Source organism: Podarcis bocagei (genome assembly GCF_964188305.1).
Source record: "Podarcis bocagei genome assembly, chromosome: 9".
Lineage (NCBI taxonomy): Eukaryota > Metazoa > Chordata > Lepidosauria > Squamata > Lacertidae > Podarcis > Podarcis bocagei.
In genome coordinates, this window is record NC_138134.1 from 35,530,542 (window position 1) to 35,552,007 (window position 21,466).

Genomic DNA, 21,466 nt, shown 5'->3' on the forward strand with positions numbered 1-21,466 from the left:
CTGAAAACTGACAATCAATTAAAAGGGGTGCTCAATTAACTGAGAAGCATGTTCATTAAAAGCAGTGGCGTAGCGTGGGGGGTGCAGGGGGGGCCGGCCGCACCGGGCGCAACATCTGGGGGTTAGGGTTAGGGGGCGCAAATCCACGGGTTAGGGGGCGCAAATCCACGGGTTAGGGGGCGCAAAGTACTTGCCTTGCCCCGGGTGCTGACAACCCACGCTACGCAACTGATTAAAAGCAAAACATGGTCATCATTTTAAATAAAAGTACTTATAAAAACTGTGTTGGCAGACTGCCATCTTAGAAGAGTTATTCCTATTTCTCTCACATACAGAAGAAAATGTCTAACATGGTGCCTATTATGACACATCCATAATCGAAGAATAAATATTTCCCTACCCTGTTTCAGAACTACTCGATACCATATTCTAGGAGAATTAATGAGGGGGGTTCCTGTCCCAAACTCCATATTTACATCTATCCTCTATGCTCTGCACTTGTTCTGCCCAGATAGTTTGACTACACATGGCTATTCATGAGGAAAGTGGCGCCTATATAATTTAAGTTGGAATCCAAAGTGATGCAGTGTATAGAGTACTGGGTTTGGGCTTAAGGAACCCAGGCTTCAAATCTTAATCACCTGGAGCATTCTCTATGTGTTTACGGACTAGTCACTGTCTCTAAGCCTAAACTATCTCACAGGTTGCTATGAGGTTAAAAGGGGAGCATGCCATCCTTGGGAGAAGACTGGAGTTAAATGATTAGATTACTTAAAACTCACATGAGTAATCCATTTGGATTTCTTACCGTGTCTCTGACTTTTATAAATGTTTTATTGGGGTTTCCCCCCCTTCACAATACAATGAATAAAAAAACAATAAAAGTGGGGATATTAGCAACACATCATAGCATTTTGTAGTGCAGTATCATACAGTTAAGGTAAGTAGAATCAGAATAAATAAAAAGGGGGGGAGGGGTTTGGTGGGAGAGGGTACATGGGTCTGAGATTTCCACAGCAGAGAACAAGGCAACTGATTTTCTCCCCTTAAGGGTAACTGGAAAGTAAAGGTTAAGAAGAAGAAACATGAAGAGAGAACATTTAATGCATTGTTTGAAGGGTGTCTGTTAACTTTTTGCTCCATTATTCATTTTCATTTACTATTTTATTTAAAATGCTTATTTTGACATGCTTTAAAATGCTTCAGTACTGCCATAACTAAAGCTGAAACAGGGATTTTACCAGGCAAACAGAGATCTGGCAGTTGTAAGAGTGACTGAATGGAGCATTTAATTTTCAAAACTGTGATATTTTCAATAATGATGGGGGGAAAACAAAACAGACAGTACCCATTCAGACTTCTCTTTGAAAAGTAGCATACAGGGTTATCAAAAAAGCAAGAGCATCTGCTTTGAAAGGGAGAAAAATCTTTAAAACTTTATCTTAAGGAGAGGAAAGTCATCTTCAAAGGTCATTTTTACAGAATATGCTATCAACAGGCAGGTTTCTAAAAATAATACAACAGCTAGGATCACTATCACACGTTTCATTTTGCAGAAACTAATGCTGAACAACCCTGATGGTATTCTGTTCTGCTCAAATGCTCTTCAATTTGCCATCTAGAAGAACCAACTTGTTAAACAGAAACTGTTGCAAATAAAAGCCCAAAGGATCTATCAGATTGTCTGTTTTGTTTTCTAAAGGCAGCTGCTTGTTTATACAGAGAAGGTTTGTAAAATATTTGAATATACAATGCTATTCAGTGTAAATTCTATGACTTTCTGTGTAAGTCAGGCTCTGAATATTGAAATTCAGGCCCAGTTGTGTCCATGGGTGAGCTGTAAAATCCAGCCCAATCTAGAAGCCTTTGGGAAACCTTTGGCCATCCAGATGCTGCTGAACTACAACTCCCATCAGTCCTCCCAAGCATGGCCAATGGCCAGGGCTGATATGAGTTGCAGTTCAGCAATATCTGGAATGCCAAAGGTTCCTCACACCTGCTATAGGAAAGTTTGGGCTGGCTGGTTCAAATCAATATTTGAAAATAATTCCATCCTCACCACACACACAAAAACCACTGATTCCTTGGCTTTATGAGGTTCTAATCTACAGCCTCCAAGGTCCCATTGGTTGATTGGTTACCTGCATTAACAGCTTTGGTTAAGAAATTGGGAAGAAGGGATATTCCTGTGACTTTTTCAAAAGATATTAGCAAAAACTATGCTGCACTTTTAAAATAGTGATCCTGTGCCATAATTGTGCAGACAATGAAAAATCTAAAGAGCAGACATAGGATGAAAATTTTATCACTATATGGATATAGCGTGAGTGCCGCATTTTGCCTGAAGGCAAACTACTTGGTTTGGAGCTTCAGGTGGTCATTTTATCTGAGAATAACAAGGCATTAGCACAGAATAGGAAATACAATACAAGGTGCTAAAGATAATGGAAGCCTCAGCTACTTAACTCCTCTGAAGTCAGGCCAAATAGTGCTAAAGGGTGTCATTTGTCAAGGGTGTCATTAAGATTAAATAATGCATGAGCTTGCACTGATTCCCATACAAGTGAATAATTAAAGTTTGCTCTGCTCCACATCATGTTCCTTCCTAGCCAAACTCTAAATATGAATATATTCAGAAGCCTGAAGTTCCTAAGCAAAGATGAATTGCTTAGTGAAGTACTAAATGACAAAGTTTTTGTTACGTTGCATAACAACTGATTTTGCTGAGTTACCCACCTGTCAATATAAATAAAAAGTCAGGAAGGGAACTTAAAACAGTAGAAATCATAGGAGGGCTTTAACTTTTTTTAAAAAAAGAATAAGTAACCAATGGTTTTCTTACTAATTCTGTTCTGCATGGTCTCCTGTAAGCAGCAAATGACTGGCCAATAATAAAGTACTTTAACTCAGTTTTTTAACTTGTGAGAAATGAGAGAATATCACATTCCAAAAGGATTCAATAGTTAGCAAAAGAAGAAGAAGAAGAGTTTGGATTTGATATCCCGCCTTTCACTCCCCTTCAGGAGTCTCAAAGCGGCTAACATTCTCCTTTCCCTTCCTCCCCCACAACAAACACTCTGTGAGGTGAGTGGGGCTGAGAGACTTCAAAGAAGTGTGACTGGCCCAAGGTCACCCAGCAGCTGCATGTGGAGGAGCGGAGACGCGAACCCGGTTACCCAGATTACGAATCTACCGCTCTTAACCACTACACCACACTGGCTCTCAAAAACTGTTGATGGGGTGGTAATCACTGATGAAATGATTGAGCTGACTCATGCGGTGGTAAATATAACACAAATGTTATGTCCTGCCATGGATAAAGCATTTTGGATGGCCTCCACATTTCACTGGTCCTGAGTGAGGAGCTAAAGGACTAACATCCACCTTGTCCTTGTTATAAAATTATATAAACCAGTGGTTTTCAACCAGTGTGCCGTGGTACCCTGGGGTGCCTTGAATGATGGTCAGGGGTGCCGTGAGCAACACTGGCCTCTGTCCCCGCTCCCTCCTTCTTGGGTCTCCGCATCCCAAAGGCTTGTGCGGCTTTTTGTTGCAGCAACCCTGCCTACAAGCTCCCCGGGCGAATGGTGCCTCTGGGGCTGGTCAGGGGGTGTTGGTTGCCAGCAGCTGAGGCAGCCTTGGAGTAAGCAAGCAAGCGGCCAAGAGAACTCAGCCAGCCAGTCCTCCAGCCCTTGCTCTTGGAAATGGACAGACAAGTACCAGCCCCTGTGGGTCAGTGTGAGGAGGCAAGTCTCTTTGGGGCAGGGGGCAGCTCCGATACCAGGGGCAGCAGCAGCGGCTGCCCAGAGGACTCCCAAGGAGAGAGGAAAGAAGAGGAGGCTTCACCCTAAAGGGAGGGTGTTCGAAAAAGGGTGGAGTCTGCCAGCTCTGTAGGCAAGGGGTGACATAACTGGGCTCCTGAGTCCCCAGGGGTGTCACAGAAAGAGTGTAGTTGGTCAAGAGAGCCGTGGACTCAAAAATGTTGAAAACCTCTGATATAAACCTACTTCTGGATGCTTTTTTAAAATGGCAATGCTCTCATTCAACTCCTTTCCAGGATGCCATGCCCACGCCAAAGAGAAAATTATTATTTACTGTCTAGCAAGCAGAGCAGAAGAGACCTTTTAGATTATCTCATTTTCTTCATCTGCTGAGGAAAGAAACAAAGTTGGGCTAAGGGAAACCTCAGTGGTATTTTTGATATAAGGTGTTCCCTGTCCACGTGGTAGGACATCCACCAAAAAGTGCAAGGACATAATAGAATTAGCCATTCCCAGGTAACAATAGGGCTTTCACTGATCAGAAACATAGGATGATGGGATGCAAAGATGGGCATCCAGCCAGGAGTCCCAAGTGTCTGGCAGACAAACTGTCCTCCAACAGGTCTGATACTGAACGCAAACGAAGTCAAAAAGTAATGAAATGCTTTTTTTATAAAATATTTATTAAATTTTTTTGAAATATAACAGTAAAAATGAGAAAGAAAAAAGAAAAATACAAAATAAAAACAGTTAAAAACATACATTTTTCCTTTTACTTATTTTCTTTTAACTTATTTCCCGGACCTCCTCATACCTCCCTTTTTTGTATTCCACTTCAATTTATTGGTTCAGCAAATCCTTACCATTAGATTTTAACCCATTTATAACCCTTTTTTCATGTTCCCTTAAACAAAGATGAGGGTGTCTTTTGAACAGGAGGGATTCTGGAGAAACACAGAGTAGAGATGTCAGGGCTACATTTATTTGTATATAAAAAAATATTTATATACCGCTGTATCATAAAAATATATCACAGTGGTTTACTATCATATAAAAACATTAAAACTTTCCAAAAAGGAAGCAAGGTCTGCTTAGCAAGAGGGAGATGTACACCCAATAACGGGCTAGGAAGCCACTTAATGCAGCGGTTGACATGCCCACGGGATGATGGGGGGGCAGCACCCTCAGAAGCGCAAGGAGTAAGATGACCCACTCTATTGCATCCTTTATTGCAGCCCCCCAAGCTGTGGAACTCCCTCCCAACAGAGGTGTGTCTGGCACTCTCTGTACAGGTTTTAATCATAGGCTGAAGACCTACTTCTTTACCCTGGCCTTTGGCACCTGACCTAAGGTATTTTTAAGACCAATCCTTTTCTTCTGACTGCAAATTGTTTTAAATTTTAACTATCGTCACCACTAAATAAAAGCATACAAGATGCATGACAGTCCTGTATCATGGAGCCTCAGCCTGTGGAGAGAATTATGTCTGCTGAACATGAACAAAGCAAATATGAAACTAGAGCAATACTGAATGATGTTTTGTGCTGAATAACTTTGTTCTCCTTTTGGAACTCTGATACTTCCTTTTAGTTGCCTTTATACATCCCACGTGGTAATGTGATACAAATAGGTTGCTATAAATTTTATGTTAGCTGGGATTCACTTAATGAGTTTAGTCAGCAAAAATAAAACATAAAAATATTTTTAACAGGCAGAAATATTGGGTGATCAATTTGATACATTACAAACTTATTTCATTGGTCCAAAGTCTGGCAAATATTTCAATGCCAAAATCTCTGTAGCTAAGTATTTCTTCAGCATTTAATTACTGTTATGTTCAATGCATTTCCCTTTACTAATAAAGGTTTAGTTTATACTTTTGCTTCATTTCCATTATGCTGGATGCTTTTGCTGGTAAAGCCATGGCAGAACTCCAGTTGGTTTCAAGGTGAGATGGACTGGGCTTGTGGTAATTATTTTGAGAGGAAGGGTACCACCCAAAATGTTTTATTTCTAATCCCCTTTAGTCCCCAATCATTTTTAGCCATTCCTACTAATATTTCAAGCAAGATGACAAATTAAAGGGGTTTTTTAATAAATAAAAAAATCAGTCTCACAATTTCCTGGAAAACTATTGCTCTGCTTTGAGGGAAAAGGTTATAAAGAAAATATGTGGCTTATGGAACATGCATTCACACATTCCTCATTGTGGCTGGTGTCTAAGGCACTCCTTTCTCATTTGCGATTTTTTCCCCAATTTTATATGAAATGAGGCTGTCAGATTTTGGCACTGTTTGTTATTTTCCTGCTATTTGAAACAAATTAAGTCTAAGGGGGCCAATGCAGATGACTCCATCTGCACTTCCACACTAAGTCTTGGACTGTCAGAATGTCAAGGACAGCCAACACTCTGAATGCTCAAGGATCACTTACTCATTATGGGCCGCTGGTTCCTAAACAGTATTAATGTGAGCTATTGCAATATAGAGTAGACATTAAATCGATGACTTTAAGGCTACTATGTCATCAAGTGCCCCAGGGAGTGGGATGCTATTATTAGCAAAACATACTGCAAATTATGGTTAATAGACACTGTTACAAATTGCACTTCTGAAAGGTTTAAAAGCCATACAAAATGTCGTGAATGTTTTCTCATTGGTTAAATCTATAGATTTTGTACTAAACCAAAAGTCCAGAGAGACAAGAGCTCACTGCGACAGGGTGAGCTCCCATTGTTCAGTCCCAACTTCTGCCCATCTAGCAGTTCAAAAGCACGTCAAAGTGCAAGTAGATAAATAGGTACCGCTCTGGTGGGAAGGTAAACGGCATTTCTGTGCGCTGCTCTGGTTCACCAGTCATGCTGGCCACATGACCCGGAAGCTGTATGCCAGCTCCCTCGGCCAGTAAAGCAAGATGAGCGCCGCAACCCCAGAGTCGCCCGCGACTGGACCTAATGGTCAAGGGTACCTTTACCTTTACCTAAAGATGGTACAATAAGAGTTTTGTTTCTTTGACTGGAGATTAGAGAGGGGCAAAACTTTTGAGTCAGCACAAAAACTCAAAAACAGTGATGACACCAGAGTCCCTAATTCAAGATCCCTGCTTCGCTGCATAACCCAGACTGCATATTTGCATGCTGTTGTATTTATGTTTGCAGTGGAGAAGTCTTCCTTGTGAGGTGCATCACTGCTCATTAGCTAATCTGCACAGTGGGGCTGTCCCTTGCTGCATTTTTCAACAGTGCTGAGTTACAACAATTACATTACAGTATTTGGAGAATTCAGGGACCACATCACCATTTCATGGATACTAGAGGTTCCTCATATCGATCCAAGGATAATGGATGACTATAGGCAGACACTATTTGTTTGCATGTTAATAAAGGTACATGTTTTGAACTGCCCCAGATCTCTTTAAGGCAGTAAATCATTATTAGTTAATCACAGATCAACCTGCTGGCCTTAAAACTCAATAAATGTGACACAAGACCTGACAGAGGCCAGTCCATTGGTATTTAGTAAGCCACAACCTGACTGCTTTTCGATTATGCTAGCTCTTACTGTGCATTTGCCAAAATTTTGCATTAAAACACTTGTTTTGTTTGTTTTCTCTTCTAATCCTTTCTATTAAATGTTACGGAAAATAAGTGTAAATTTTCCTTATATTGCATACTCCTTCATTTAAAAATGTCTACTCTAATTCAAGTCACTTTATAATTACTTTCCAATTTTTTTTGTTTTGTTTTAGCTGCCCTAAGAGTATAGGATTCCATGGTCATTTTCTTGTTTTATTGGTCTCTGCCCCACCCCTGCACAGAAACCAAGTACAGCCCTCCAAGTATCTCCACCTGGTCCTCAAGATTCTCCCCAAGTCACAACTCCTCACTAGTCACACACCCTCTCCCTGGCCACCCCCTTCCCTGCTTGGCACCTTCCACAAATGTTTTTGCCTGTCCAGAATTTGTCCTTGAACTCTGATAATGCCTCTTGCTGGACTGGATGGAGAATAGAAAGGGGTGTCTTGTTTCCATTCTGGCTGGCCATTATAAGAACAACTTATAAGTAGCTGTAAGGAATTGTGCCTGAGATTGCTCGTTTTCCTCTTCCCTCCTCAGCCCTCTTTCCTTTTGTGCTGTGTCTTTTAGATTGCAAACCTGTGGGCAAGGATGCCTTGCTTGTACTGAGCTTCTGCATGCCACCCTGGGAGCTTTTTCAGCAGAAGAACAGAGTAAAAATGTTTTAATTGAATAGATGAATGAATGGATAAATAAATAATAAATAAATAATGTGGGTGGAAAACAAGAGCTACACAAACATGCCTGTTCCAGATATAAAATGAAACCAGATAGAAGAAATTATTAATGACAGCACTTGGAAGAAAGTTGCTGAAGCAATGGGACACAGATGGCCAGAATGCTGCCTGAAACACTGCAGGCAATGTTCAGCATGCATACAATTGGGCAGATGTGAGAGATGTGTTGGGAGTGTGAATAATGATCTGCTCTTTAAAGGACACAGAACAAATCTGCCTACTACAGAGAATAGGGAAATGTTTGAAAGGCTATATATAGAAAATATTTAGGAACAGACATGCCAGCATAAGGCTCAGAAAGTGTTCTTCTTGCCAATAACGAGTAAAAGGATTGATATCTATGCATCAAAGCATCCAGTCTATTAAAAGATAAAAACCAACAACAAGCTACGGAGGCAAAAGCTCTTGTTACAGAGAGAGCAATCAATACACCAATTGGCACCATCACCAGCTGGGCTGTAACTATAAGCCGGCTCTGTGTTCCTTCTAAGTTCCACTCAAACAATGTTTCTTCTTGCCCTGACCTAGCTAAAGATGGCCAGCCATACAGACAAGACACAAACACCTTCTTTCTTCCTTGAGAGCTTTTGCATACCACTGTCTCATCAGTGACCTCAAAGTGGTTCACATGTAACAAACCACATTGACACAAAGCACAAAACAGATTAAACTTCAACCATAAAACAATTACAGGCACCTCCCCATTTGTGAAGGATCCTGCTGACACACAAGCCATTTTTGGTGCCTAAAGGGGGTGGGGCAGGAGCGGAACAGGGCCCTTTATCAAAAGATCCCAGGGCAGCGTACAACATTAAAAACACATTACAGAACTTCAGTGATAAAATCATAATAAAAACATCTTCTTCTACATAATGAAAAGCATACTGACAGACAGCCTGGTCATAAAATAGTCATCCTAATAACAGTTCTCTCCCCCATACTTTTACAGGCCATAGATTATAGTGGTACCTCAGGTTAAGAACTTAATTCGTTCTGGAGGTCTGTTCTTAACCTGAAACTGTTCTTAACCTGAGACACCACTTTAGCTAATGGGGCCTTCCACTGACGCTGCACCGCCACTGCACAATTTCTGTTCTCATCCTGAAGCAAAGTTCTTAACCCGAGGTACTATTTCTGGTTAGCGGAGTCTGTAACCTGAAGCATCTGTAACCTGAAGCGTCTGTAACCCGAGGTACCACTGTATTTAATAGCCATACGCCTGGGTAAAGAGAAATGTTTTTGCCTTGCATCTAAATACATGTCATGATGGCGCCAGACAAGCCTCTCCGGGAAGACCATTCCACAATCAAGGAGCCACCACAGAAAAAGCCCATTCTCTTGTTGGAAATTCTTGTGGATAATCAGCTCTGTGGCATGAAAGAAGACCAAAAGCTCTAAAAACATTCTAAGCATGGCCTTCAAAAGCTTTAGAAAACAGTCTTTATCGTGTGGTGAAATCAGTTCCATAAAATGGAGCCCAACTACTGAGAAGGACTTCCTCAAGGTTCCTACATGACGAGCTTCACCTGTTGGAGTGACACATACAGATGGGAAACGACGCGATAGGACCACCCCCAAACTTTGCAGGTGCAAACAAGTATGGAAAATAGGATCGCATATCCCCGGTGCCATTGTGAACACAAATCATTATAAGTGAACAGGAAACAGAATGTCCAGAGCGGTCCCTGGTGCTTTCATTTCCCCATTTCCACACCTTCAAAAGCAGGTGGCTAGAGGGCAGAATGGAGTTTTGTTGCTGTCTGCCCACTTACAATCTTAGTGCATATGATCCAAATGTGAAAACAGAACCTATGCATGGCATGCACAGAGGTTCTCCCCATTCAGGAGGGGAGTCTGCATTTTGAAGTTACTAATTGTGCATACAGAACCTACACATGTATAAGTTATATGCATGCAGGCACATCAAATTCAGTGAGAGGCACAGTGACCAGTCTTGGTTTCCTACTTCACACCTGCACAGTTTTTTTAAAAAAAAGGTGTGAAAGGGGCTTCTGCTGCTTCTTTCCTGGCATTTTAGGAAACGGACAGTTTCTTAGCAAGCAAGCACAGTTACTAAACTTAAAAACCTGTCACTGTCAAACTGGCCTCGGTGACAACACTTTGAGGGAAAATAGCACATTACTGACAGCACTGGAATGAATTTGATGGGCTCCCCAAAAAACTCTGTGGTTAGGAGAGAAAGTGCTACTGGACCCACCCCTATCTCTTAATCTTATGACGTAAATTAAATCGGAAAAAGGAAAAGAACAAAAAGCCCATAAATATCTGTCCTGCAATGATCTCTTACACACACACACACACACACACACACACACACACACACACACACACACTTCCTCTGGTTTCTATCCAGGTATCTCAAGAATGAAGAAATCTACTTGCATGTACCTATTTGTCACCACAGTGGGTGATAGCTCTCTCAATCCCTTTCCCTCTGTCATGGAACACTCCTTTATTTGCAGCCACACCCCGAACTTAAATACAATGTTGATGTACTTTTAAAAACTGAAATTATGGAGAGTGAAAACAGCATATATACTTAATTATTTTTATATTTTTTTTAAAAAAAATGTATTTCAATCTAAGAATGGGTTTAAAAAATGCCTAGTTAAACCAACTCCTGTTTTTAGGCTTTTTAGATGCCTCCCACGAAGGCAGTGACTGGCATTAACAATGTAGAATTTTCAGATTTTAACATAGCCTGGCCTTAATTACTGTGGTGCATTGGTTAGAACATTGGAATAAGAGAAGATTCGGCATCAAATCCCCCTTCATACTCATTGCTTGCTGGGAGTCCTTGGGCTACTCACCAACTCTTGGTTAAAGCTACCTCAGAGTTTGATTGACGCATAGGAGGAGAACCATTTCGTGCAGGTACTGTGCCAGAAACCAGCCAGTTCAGGCACCAGCTGACAGCCCCTGGGCTTGAGCAATAAATTGAAGTCTAAAGCACACATAGGAGAAATGGAATGTATACTTAGGAGTGGAAAGGCAACCCAGTCCAAGTAACTGAACAAGACTTTTTTAAATCATAGAGTCTATGGGACTGGCTGTCACCGTTGCCATCAGCACGTTGTGAAGTAAATTCCTTAACAATGGCGGATGTTACCTTATCGTTCATTATCTACACAGGATATGTCCAAAGTACCTATATCAAGTAAACATTGGCAAAGCATTTAATATTTCTCTTCCTCAGCTGCATACGGAGAAAGGAACTGTCACGATGCCATGTATATCCAAGACATATCTGTGGAAAGAGGATGCTGCTAATAAAGGAGGAGGGTCCTTTTTTAAAAAAAAATATTACAGGGCAATAGTAATTTGTTAAATGGAAACAAAGGCCTTCTGTATCTTCCCTGTCTTTTCTGTCTCGGGATGATTAAGGAGATGTGGAACATTTTACAAAGAAAACCCCAGAAGTGCTGTGTTGGCTACAGAAATGTTTATGTTGGGAAAAGTCACCACTTTCTCGTGCAGCTTGGCCATTTTTATCTTATCAACCTCAGTTTTTGTCTTTTATGTCAGTGGCTACATGTTACAGATGATTGAACCTCTGGCCTTCCTGGTTAAAAACAAGATTGAACAGCAGCAAGGTTCACTGTTAATGCCATGCCTAGATAGGATGCAGGCCCTTGCAGGATCAGAACCACGATAAGTAGACTCCAATTCTGTTAAGGGTCATTGAGAAGATGGCAACCGGGTCAAGCAGATCTAGCTCATAACCTGCTTGCTGAGGCAGCTGCCTAAATGCGGTATGGAAACAGTCTGCTTGGGCATATATAATACATTCAGAAAATAAAAAGGGAAAGAGTTGCTTTAGAGAGGGGCAAGCAAGATTTACTATTCTCAGGACTTACCCAGACCTTTTTTCTTTCTTTCTTTCTTTCTTTCTTTCTTTCTTTCTTTCTTTCTTTCTTTCTTTCTTTTTGCATTTCTAGGCACAGTTCTGCTCTTTAAAGCACTCTGTCAGAATGTTGTTGTTTTTCTAGGGGGGGTTGCCCTGACACTTTCCCCAGAGAAGCCCGCTCATTACCACCTATAGATCTTATAGAGTTGGAAGAGACCACAAGGGTCATCTAGTCCAACCCCCTGCAATGCAGGAATCTTTTGCCTAATGTGGGGCTCAAACCCACGACCCTGAGATTAAGAGTCTCATGCTCTACCGACTGAATCAGAGCCGACGACAATCCACAGAAATTGCTATTCATTCCAATTCAGCATTAAAGAGCAGGGTGTCCTGGGGAAAGCAGAAGAGCAAAGAAATAAAAACAGCCAGACACGGAGCTTTAAAGCATGGACCTGTGTCTAGAAAATGTAGGGCAAAATGTAAGTGTGGGTGAGCCCTTAGTGTGAAAATGTACGTTATATGACAGGAGTGAGGCACCTGAGGCCCTCCAGATGTCATTGGAGTACAGCTGCCAACAAGGAGAAAAGGGCGAACCTACCTAATTTGTACTTACCAGAACAATATGTCAACTGAAACACAGACAGACATCCTGTGAAATCTGCACTTCTCCAGATTGCAAAAATGAACCAATCCCAAACCATTGGCCATGCTGGTTGAGACTGATGTGGGCTGAAGCACAACAACCATCTGGAGAAAATACCTTTAGAATCAACCAGGCTGAAATGAAAGAGTGTTTCTTTGATTGAAAAGTATTACAAGACCAAGATGATAATATATATTAATGTATGATAGTCTCATTTCTGTGCCAACATGGGGCAATTGCAAGTTATTACTCTAATAAACTGGACTCTTTCCTTCCAACCCCATGCTATGTTTAACTACTAAGAATGTCTTAGAACCCTTCATCAGCATATCATCAAACAGTGTGTCTCATATTCCAGCACGCATAATAACATTATTGTCATGACCTGCCAAGATCTCTCTCCTTTGAGTAAAGCTCTGACATATCCATTAAGAATGAAGACCTTTTAATCTAAGATACAAACTGGGAATTAGAACATTTTCAGATGTGAGGTTGGAATTGGCTTTTCATTAAATCATCCTTTAGTTCAAATGTAAAAACTGCATGATATCCCTCGCAGTTTCAATTTCTCGTCTATGCACTATCAATATTAACAACTACCTCAAATTCATTTCCGTATATGCTATTGTTTTTTGTTTATGTGATTTCTTACATTAAATAAAATCCAATTTTAAAAACCCACAACTTTCACATATGGCACAAATTGTGTGAGAGGTGCTCAGAAGTGCCTTTGAGTGCCTAATGCAAAGGCAATCTAATTTTAATATTTCAGAAAGCCTGTGATAGGCATTTCTGGCACAAATCTCAAAAAATACAATGTGTAAGAATATATATATATAGATATATAGATATATATTGCAAGAACGTACTTGATGCCAGTTCTACCCAAAACACTTTCCCTTTAACTGATAATAGAAGCTTCATGGGCGTAGATTCACAAAACAACCAGCCAATTTTTCTAAAAGAAGTTGACTTATATTCTGAGACATCTTCTACTACACATACTTCCTAGTCTTAGGAATGGCTCTATACATGTTGATTGTAGGCCACACAGCTCTTATATAGAACTAAACCAAAGACCTGAGGGATTTGCCCTATTGTTGCTGTAGATGTTGGGAGGGGGAAATCTGTGGTCAGCAAATCGAAAAGCTACATTAGACATGCCTGAACCCAGTGAGACTTCCAACTTTCCTTTGAACGGCATCCTCCCATGCCATATAATAAAGTGCATATGGAATTCTTCTCAATGTGGATTTATTTATTTATGCATTTATTCAGCATGGGAAGCTGCCGTTCTGGAAGCACATCCAAAGCCCCAAAGGTTACATTAATCAAATTGTACGATTCTGTGAACCGTAGTCATGGTGAGGTGTGCCTTCTACCACAGAAATAGACATGCGAACTAGTTCTTGGCCAGGAAAAATAAGATGGAAACAAGTATGTCACTACACAGTTATTTAAGAACAAGCAAAAATGCCCACGCAAACCCTTCCATCCAGTGACATTGCTATTTGGAACTATGAGTACCATGCTCCAAAACTACATTGATTTAGACTTCATGTTGATAGATGGTGCTGCCATTGATTCTCATCTAGCTTTCCAGGCACCTCAGCAAAGCTGATGTCACTTTGTGATTACAGTAGTGTAATTAAAAGGACAGTGACAATTTTTATTCCACACAAGGAAGATTTACTTGACTGAGTATAGCCCCTGTGTCAGATAAAGGTAAAGGGACCCCTGACCATTAGGTCCAGTCGTGACCGACTCTGGGGTTGCGGCGCTCATCTTGCTTTATTGGCCAGGGACTTTATGTGGCCAGCATGACTAAGCCGCTTCTGGCGAACCAGAGCAGCACACGGAAATGCCATTTACCTTCCCGCCAGAGCGGTACCTATTTATCTACTTGCACTTTGATGTGCTTTCGAACTGCTAGGTTGGCAGGAGCAGGGACCAAGCAACGGGAGCTCACCCCTTCGCGGGGATTCGAACCACAGACCTTCTGATCGGCAAGTTCTAGGCTCTGTGATTTAACCCACAGCGCCACCCATGTCCCTACTTCCCATCAAAAGGTGTTTTTTTTAATTATTTATTTTTTCCGCAAGCAGTACATGAAGCAATCAAGGGTTGCAACAAACTTGTTTTTGGATACTAATTATTTGGATGTCTCACAATGAAATCCTTTGCAAGTTTATTCAGAAGCAAGTTCCACTGACCCAATGAGAGTTACTCAAGTGGGCACAGCGCTGTAGCTGAAAAGACATAGCTAAAAGTCTCCTGTTTAAATTGGCTGAAAAGAAAAGAGAGGAATGGTGCATGATCAAGAAAGCTAGCGGTTGAACCAACTGTGCCACTCAGCTGACAGTAAGTCTTCCACCAGCCAATTGCAGAAGGAAGCACTTGTCAGTGATTTCTCCTCCCCTTTTAGCCCCTCACTGTGCCCTGCTAAATCTGCTCTGGAGGATGGTCTCCCAGCCATCTGGAGCAGATACAGGGAGAGGAAGGAGGAGGAATCCCTGAAAATGACTCCCTTCCCTATTTGGTGACAGAAGCCTTAACGTCAGCTGAGTGACCCCACTGGATGCAACCCTATGCCAGGAATATAAAAGGCTTGCATGTATCCCCAGCTTATTACTACTGGTCAAGGAGGCACATAACTCAGAAGCCTTGCTAGACATATGCATCAAACACCCCTCCCAATCTTCTCTGTACAACTCTGTGCCTATCCTAAGGTATCCCTCTTCTGTTGACTATCATGCCGCTTGAGCTAGAGCCAGATAATCGCCTTTGTCAGAGATGGTATGATAGACACATTGTTGCCTGTGGTATGTGCACTCATCTATGGTTGCCATATGTCCTCTTTTTCCAGGACACGTCCTCTTTTCCATGGGTAGAATCGTCATAGCAATCCACAGTTAAAAGTAGAAGTTGGCAAATGTGTCCTCTCTTTTGCTCTTCAAAATATGGCAACCCTGACTCATCCCACTGTCAGCTTTGATTAACAGGACTTTGTAGCGTTTCAAAAACAGCTTAAAAACCTTTCTTCACCATAGATGACGGTGGGACAAAAGGGATGCGTGTGTGTACACCAAAGTTAACAAGACCTGTAACACACTTCTAGCAACTGTCTTAAAAACGAATGCCTATCACTACCAGCCATAGTTACCCACAAATGCAGCTAATTCCTCAGAGAACTCCTTCTCACACCCCTTCTGTTCCCTGTTGTTTACCTCATCCAGTGGCGTAGCGTGGGTTGTCAGCACCTGGGGCAAGGCAAGTAATTTGCGCCCCCTAACCCGTGGATTTGTGCCCCCTAACCCCCAGATGTTGCGCCCGGTGCGGCCGGCCCCCCCTGCACCCCCCACACTACGCCACTGACCTCATCTGCTTCTCCCTCGGTTTCATTGCTTATTCTCATCTTGCTCTGCTAACACCTATTAATTTATGTGCTCCATCTATCATATCAGTCTTGTGTTGTCAATTGTGTTTGTCCAGTTTCTATGGCTGGATTAGGAGGAGGGGTGTGAATTAACTTTCCTTTTTTATTGCCAATATTATGTCACTGCCTTCCAGAAACAGGAGCCCAGAATGTGGTACCATTTTCGCTCTCTCTTGCATCTTGATCTCATTTTACATTGAGACTGGGCCATGCACTTTGAATTATGACCTCTGAATATATTTCTCACTGTTCTCAAACCTGAGTGTTAAATCTTTGACAATTAAATTTGTTGAACTCTGACCTTCTGCTTCTCAACAAATAAGGGTAGGCATTTTTAAAACAGGCACATGCTCACCACTCTTTCTGGAAGAAGAAGAAGAAAAGCTTCACTGTACAAACACCAACTATTATTCGTTTCTGATGACAAACTCTCTGTTGGATATATTTTTTAAACAGTCTTTACAACTTTAATTAAAGCTGTGTCTATTGAAGTTGTCTACAAAAGCAGACAAAGCTATCCGAGAAAAGTGTATAGTTCAGCTGTAAATTAATAGCCACCATGCAGAGAGAAGAAGAATGCAAGTCTTGTTTCTAAAAAAGCAGGGTCAACAATATCAAATATTGATTCATCATCAAAACATTTGTTAATGCATTGAATTCTGTACCTATTCTTTCAACCATTTGGACCAGCCTGGTAAATGTACTAATAAGTATTTCAAACATCTTTCAGGAAGCTCTCTTATTCTCCAAAACACTATAAAAGAAAAATTGTTGGCGAATTAATTTGTGAATTATTTGTCTATTGCTTTCATTTTATTACCTGCATGATATCCAACTCAAGGTTCAAATAAATAAATAGCCATTCCAGTAAACATTCATGTTCTAAAGCTGTATAATAAACAGAGCAGGCAGGCCTTATGCTAGTTAGAAGACTCCAAAGGCATAATAGCTCCAGGTCTGCTTATCTTTCAAAATGCAAAAGACCAAAAATAGCTGAAGTGTCACCCTGTTCAATGTCACTGTTTGTGTGTTCTAATTTTAGGAGTTCTATTGTTAGGCTTTTGCTCATGCGTGATGTTTTTAGGATCAGTGACAATCCTACAGTCATAAAACAATCTTTCCACCTGAGCATGCAGGCTTTACCCATTGCCATGGAAGCCCATCAGAGCAGCCAATTTTTTTTTCCTGTTCCTTCCTCCCCCATGCTTTACATGCATTCCCTCCACTAATTGCACAAGCAGAATATTGAAGGGGTAACTTTCCTCCAGAAATTTCAAGGTGGAGACAAGCCAGAAATTGTGGCTACTTCTGGTTGATCTCTGTGGAAAACAATGGAGGTGGAATCTAGATACATTTAAAACACATTGTGAAAATGCTTTTTAAAAAAACAATTTGGGAAAAAAAATATCGAATTTGCCATAGCTCACCGTCACCATCTAGTGTCACATTTGTATAATGCACCTTACAGCACACTTAAAACATTTTATTTGCAACTGTATAGCTGAGTTGAGAGATATTTTTCGCTGAAACGTTGACCTTGCAAACACAAGATCGCCAGAATTGTCGCATGTTGCGGGGGAGAGGAATCTATTTTAGCTTTGAGGATGTTGCATGCTTATTTTTTCAGATCTGAACAGCTGTGGTTGCTAAAAGAATTAAACATATCCAGGGACATGCCTTCCCTAAAAGACACACAATGTCCTGCACAAACTATCCACAATATGTATCAAATTATGAACTGTTCCAGTACGGTATTTACATATCTGAAGAGTTTTGACGCTAGGCACCTACAGCAGACCTTAGAATCATAGAATCATAGAATCATAGAATCATAGAGTTGGAAGAGACCACAAGGGCCATCGAGTCCAACCCCCTGCCAAGCAGGAAACACCATCAGAGCACTCCTGACATATGGTTGTCAAGCCTCTGCTTAAAGACCTCCAAAGCAGGAGACTCCACCACACTCCTTGGCAGCAAATTCCACTGTCAAACAGCTCTTACTGTCAGGAAGTTCTTCCTAATGTTTAGGTGGAATCTTCTTTCTTGTAGTTTGGATCCATTGCTCCGTGTCCGCTTCTCTGGAGCAGCAGAAAACAACCTTTCTCCCTCCTCTATGTGACATCCTTTTAAATATTTGAACATGGCTATCATATCACCCCTTAACCTCCTCTTCTCCAGGCTAAACATGCCCAGCTCCCTTAGCCGTTCCTCATAAGGCATCGTTTCCAGGCCTTTGACCATTTTGGTTGCCCTCCTCTGGACACGTTCCAGTTTGTCAGTGTCCTTCTTGAATTGTGGTGCCCAGAACTGGACACAGTACTCCAGGTGAGGTCTGACCAGAGCAGAATACAGTGGCACTATTACTTCCCTTGATCTAGATGCTATGCTCCTATTGATGCATCCCAGAATTGCATTGGCTTTTTTAGCTGCCGCGTCACACTGTTGGCTCATGTCAAGTTTGTGGTCAACCAAGACTCCTAGATCCTTTTCACATGTACTGCTCTCAAGCCAGGTGTCCCCCATCTTGTATTTGTGCCTCTCATTTTTTTTGCCCAAGTGTAATACTTTACATTTCTCCCTGTTAAAATTCATCTTGTTTGTTCTTGCCCAGTTCTCTAATCTGTCAAGGTCGTTTTGAAGTGTGATCCTGTCCTCTGGGGTGTTAGCCACCCCTCCCAGTTTGGTGTCATCTGCAAATTTGATCAGGATGCCCTTGAGTCCATCATCCAAGTCATTGATAAAGATGTTGAATAAGACCGGGCCCAAGACAGAACCCTGTGGCACCCCACTAGTCACTCTTCTCCAGGATGAAGAGGAACTTGCAGCAGACTAGGCATTTCCATCCTTGTTTGTGAAGAACAAAGACGTATCCAGAAGTTAGCTAAACGAGAGCAGTTCTGGGTATGTCAATGTGTAGGTCCAATCTCAAAGCCAAAGCAGGTTAGAGAGAAGGGCTCCACCTGAATGCCATACACAGCAGAACTGTGGATGTAGAAGCAGCCCTACCACTCTATAAAGTCCTGCTGGGCTCAGAGATGGGGCAAAAGTTACAATGGCTCCTCAAATGCCTACTATGGAAGCAGCCACTGTAGATCAGTATTTCCAACTGAGAGCAACCAGCAGCAGCTACTCAAAACAATTACAAATGGCCCAAGATGCCGAATGACTCACCTCTCCATCATTCGAAAGGCATTTTCAGTACCAAAGAGCTATTTACGTCATTGCAAAACTATGCTCCTGACCTGCGGTCAGTTTTCCTTCATGCAAAATCAGCAGCCGAACACACCACATTGTACTCCAACAAAAGTAAGTACGCTTACTTTAAAGGTCATCCTATGACGGGAACAGAAAAACAGGCCACAAGAAACAAAGCGCAAAGTGTGACTCCCTTTGCATAAGATTCTGGAAATAATGTACTGAGCACAAGAATTTCAGACGGAAGTCACAGGGGACAAAGGAGTAATGGGTGAGGTTTCTTTAGGCTCTGTTAATTGAAGTAAGTTGGCCTAAGTTCCCAAGCAAAGAGATGTTTTCACTCTTCAACCTTGCCCAAATGGATTTATATTCAAGAGATTATGGTGGTGAAGCCTAGCAAATATCCTTGTTTTTGTTCCAGCCCATAATTTATCCTTAACAGCATCCTTGAAAAAATGTTCAACACAATGATTATTATTTTTCTCTTGTTGTTATTCTCCTTCCATGCCCCTCCTCCCCCCACCAAAAGATTTTTCTGGACAACCTACCAATTAGAGGGGTGGAAGTGAATTTATATGACAAAGCGATATTCTATCCTAGCTAAACAATTATATTAAAATAAAATAACATTCCAGAACACCTCCTCCCTTTTGTGAGGGAGCGAAGGTTTCTTTTCCTCCTAAAGGAATAACTGGCACATCAATTTCTTCCTCCCACTTACCGCTATTCAGCCATACACTAAGGGTGTGCCCACATCGGCTGTCTGTCTAGGAGTCAGAATCTATGCCAGACTGAACATGCAATCTCTATAGACTCCATTCATAGTGCACAGAGTAGTCTCCTGACACCTAGCTTGACACAACTTGCCCCCAAACAGAGAATGGATTTCAGCAAAACAACAACAAAAACACATGCAAATCAAAGGCACCCCTCCCCCAAATGCAGATATTTTCTTAATGTGTTCAAGCATTACATGGAGGAGAAAATGTCTAATGGGTGGGGTGGGAGTATCAGTTTGCCCCCATGTGCCACCCAGATCTCACATTGTGCATACCCCAATAGCTTGGCTGAGCTTAAAAGTCTCCACACAATTGCGAACTCTGATACTGTCATGTTCTGGATCACGTGGGGACCTCTAATGCACTCGGCTGAACATTGTTAGAAGTGCCCTTCAAGCCTTCATACTCAACACATGGTCTCCTGTTACGCTGGGGACAGGGCTTGTGTGTGTGATCCTGATATCTTCTCCAGGCATTTGTTCTGAATGCTTGAAGAGAACTTAAATATTACACACACACATCCCATGACTTAATCCCATGGAACTCATTAGACTAGTCTCAGTCATAACCTGTTCCATTTAAATTGCTTTTCATTCAATTTCCTTTTTTTCTAACCATTCAATTTCTAACCATCTATTCAGTAGTAGTTCCAACGAATATAAGAGAAAATGCAGTTTCCTGGTTCTCTAAACTGGGACCACTACTCCATTTTCAATAAACGATAGACTGCAATTCTGTCCTATATCCCTCCATATAATATACATTTCCTATAAATCAATCTTCATTGATAACACCACTTGAAGATCCAACAACTAGTAAATTCAGGAGATCAAACACTTAAGGCCCAACCACACTTTGGTTTGTCCTGTGATTTCAAGTCACAGATCCAAGGGGTGTTGTGGGGTTTTTTTGTCCCACCACTTTCCCTGGGGAAAACCCATTGCTTACTTATGAATCTGATCAAACATCAATCCACAGAAAACCAGATTGACTTTTTTCCCAATTCAGCAGTAAACAGAGGGCTTTTTCAGGGACAGTGGTGAAAAATAAAAAAACCTCTCAGACCCATGACTTCAAATCACTTGACATCACGGGACGAATGGAAGTGTAGATGGATCCTCAGTTGCAAGTGAAAGGAAAGCTGAACTAGACTGAAGGGAAAGAGATAGGATGGATGAGATGGACAGAAAATGCAAGGCCAGCCAACCACCCCAGGGGAAGCATTTGGGCAAGAAGAGAAATGCTTCCCAGGAACAACTAGGAACAATACATGATAACAGAGAGTAAGGCCTGGTCAGTTGCTGGCCTTCCTGGGCATGGCCCATAGCCAATGCTCAGCCAGGTGGCAAGGCACTGCCCCTCCAGCAGGGCCTCTGATTGGCCCATTTACTTCTGGCAGGAATCCTGCTTGGTACTTCCGCCATGCAGGGGGTTCCCCTAATGGCTGGCAAACATGTGGGCTTCTGCTGCTGG

At 41.7% G+C, this 21,466-nt stretch overlaps 1 protein-coding gene across 23 annotated transcripts in view; it reads right to left on the reverse strand.

Moving 5' to 3' along the window:
- LOC308595143 (uncharacterized protein) overlaps positions 1-21,466 on the reverse strand; it is a gene marked incomplete at its 5' end in the record, with an annotated part of 114,104 nt that overhangs the window by 83,526 nt on the left and 9,112 nt on the right. For 3 of the 23 annotated variants that reach the window (XR_014011749.1, XR_014011774.1, XR_014011751.1), the window contains 2 exons: positions 12,554-12,717; positions 16,685-16,773. The exons of 17 other annotated variants lie outside the window; for them this stretch is intronic. The remainder of the gene's footprint in view (positions 1-12,553; positions 12,718-16,684; positions 16,774-21,466) is intronic. 3 more of the 23 variants (XR_014011750.1, XR_014011773.1, XR_014011777.1) reach the window with 1 other exon arrangement.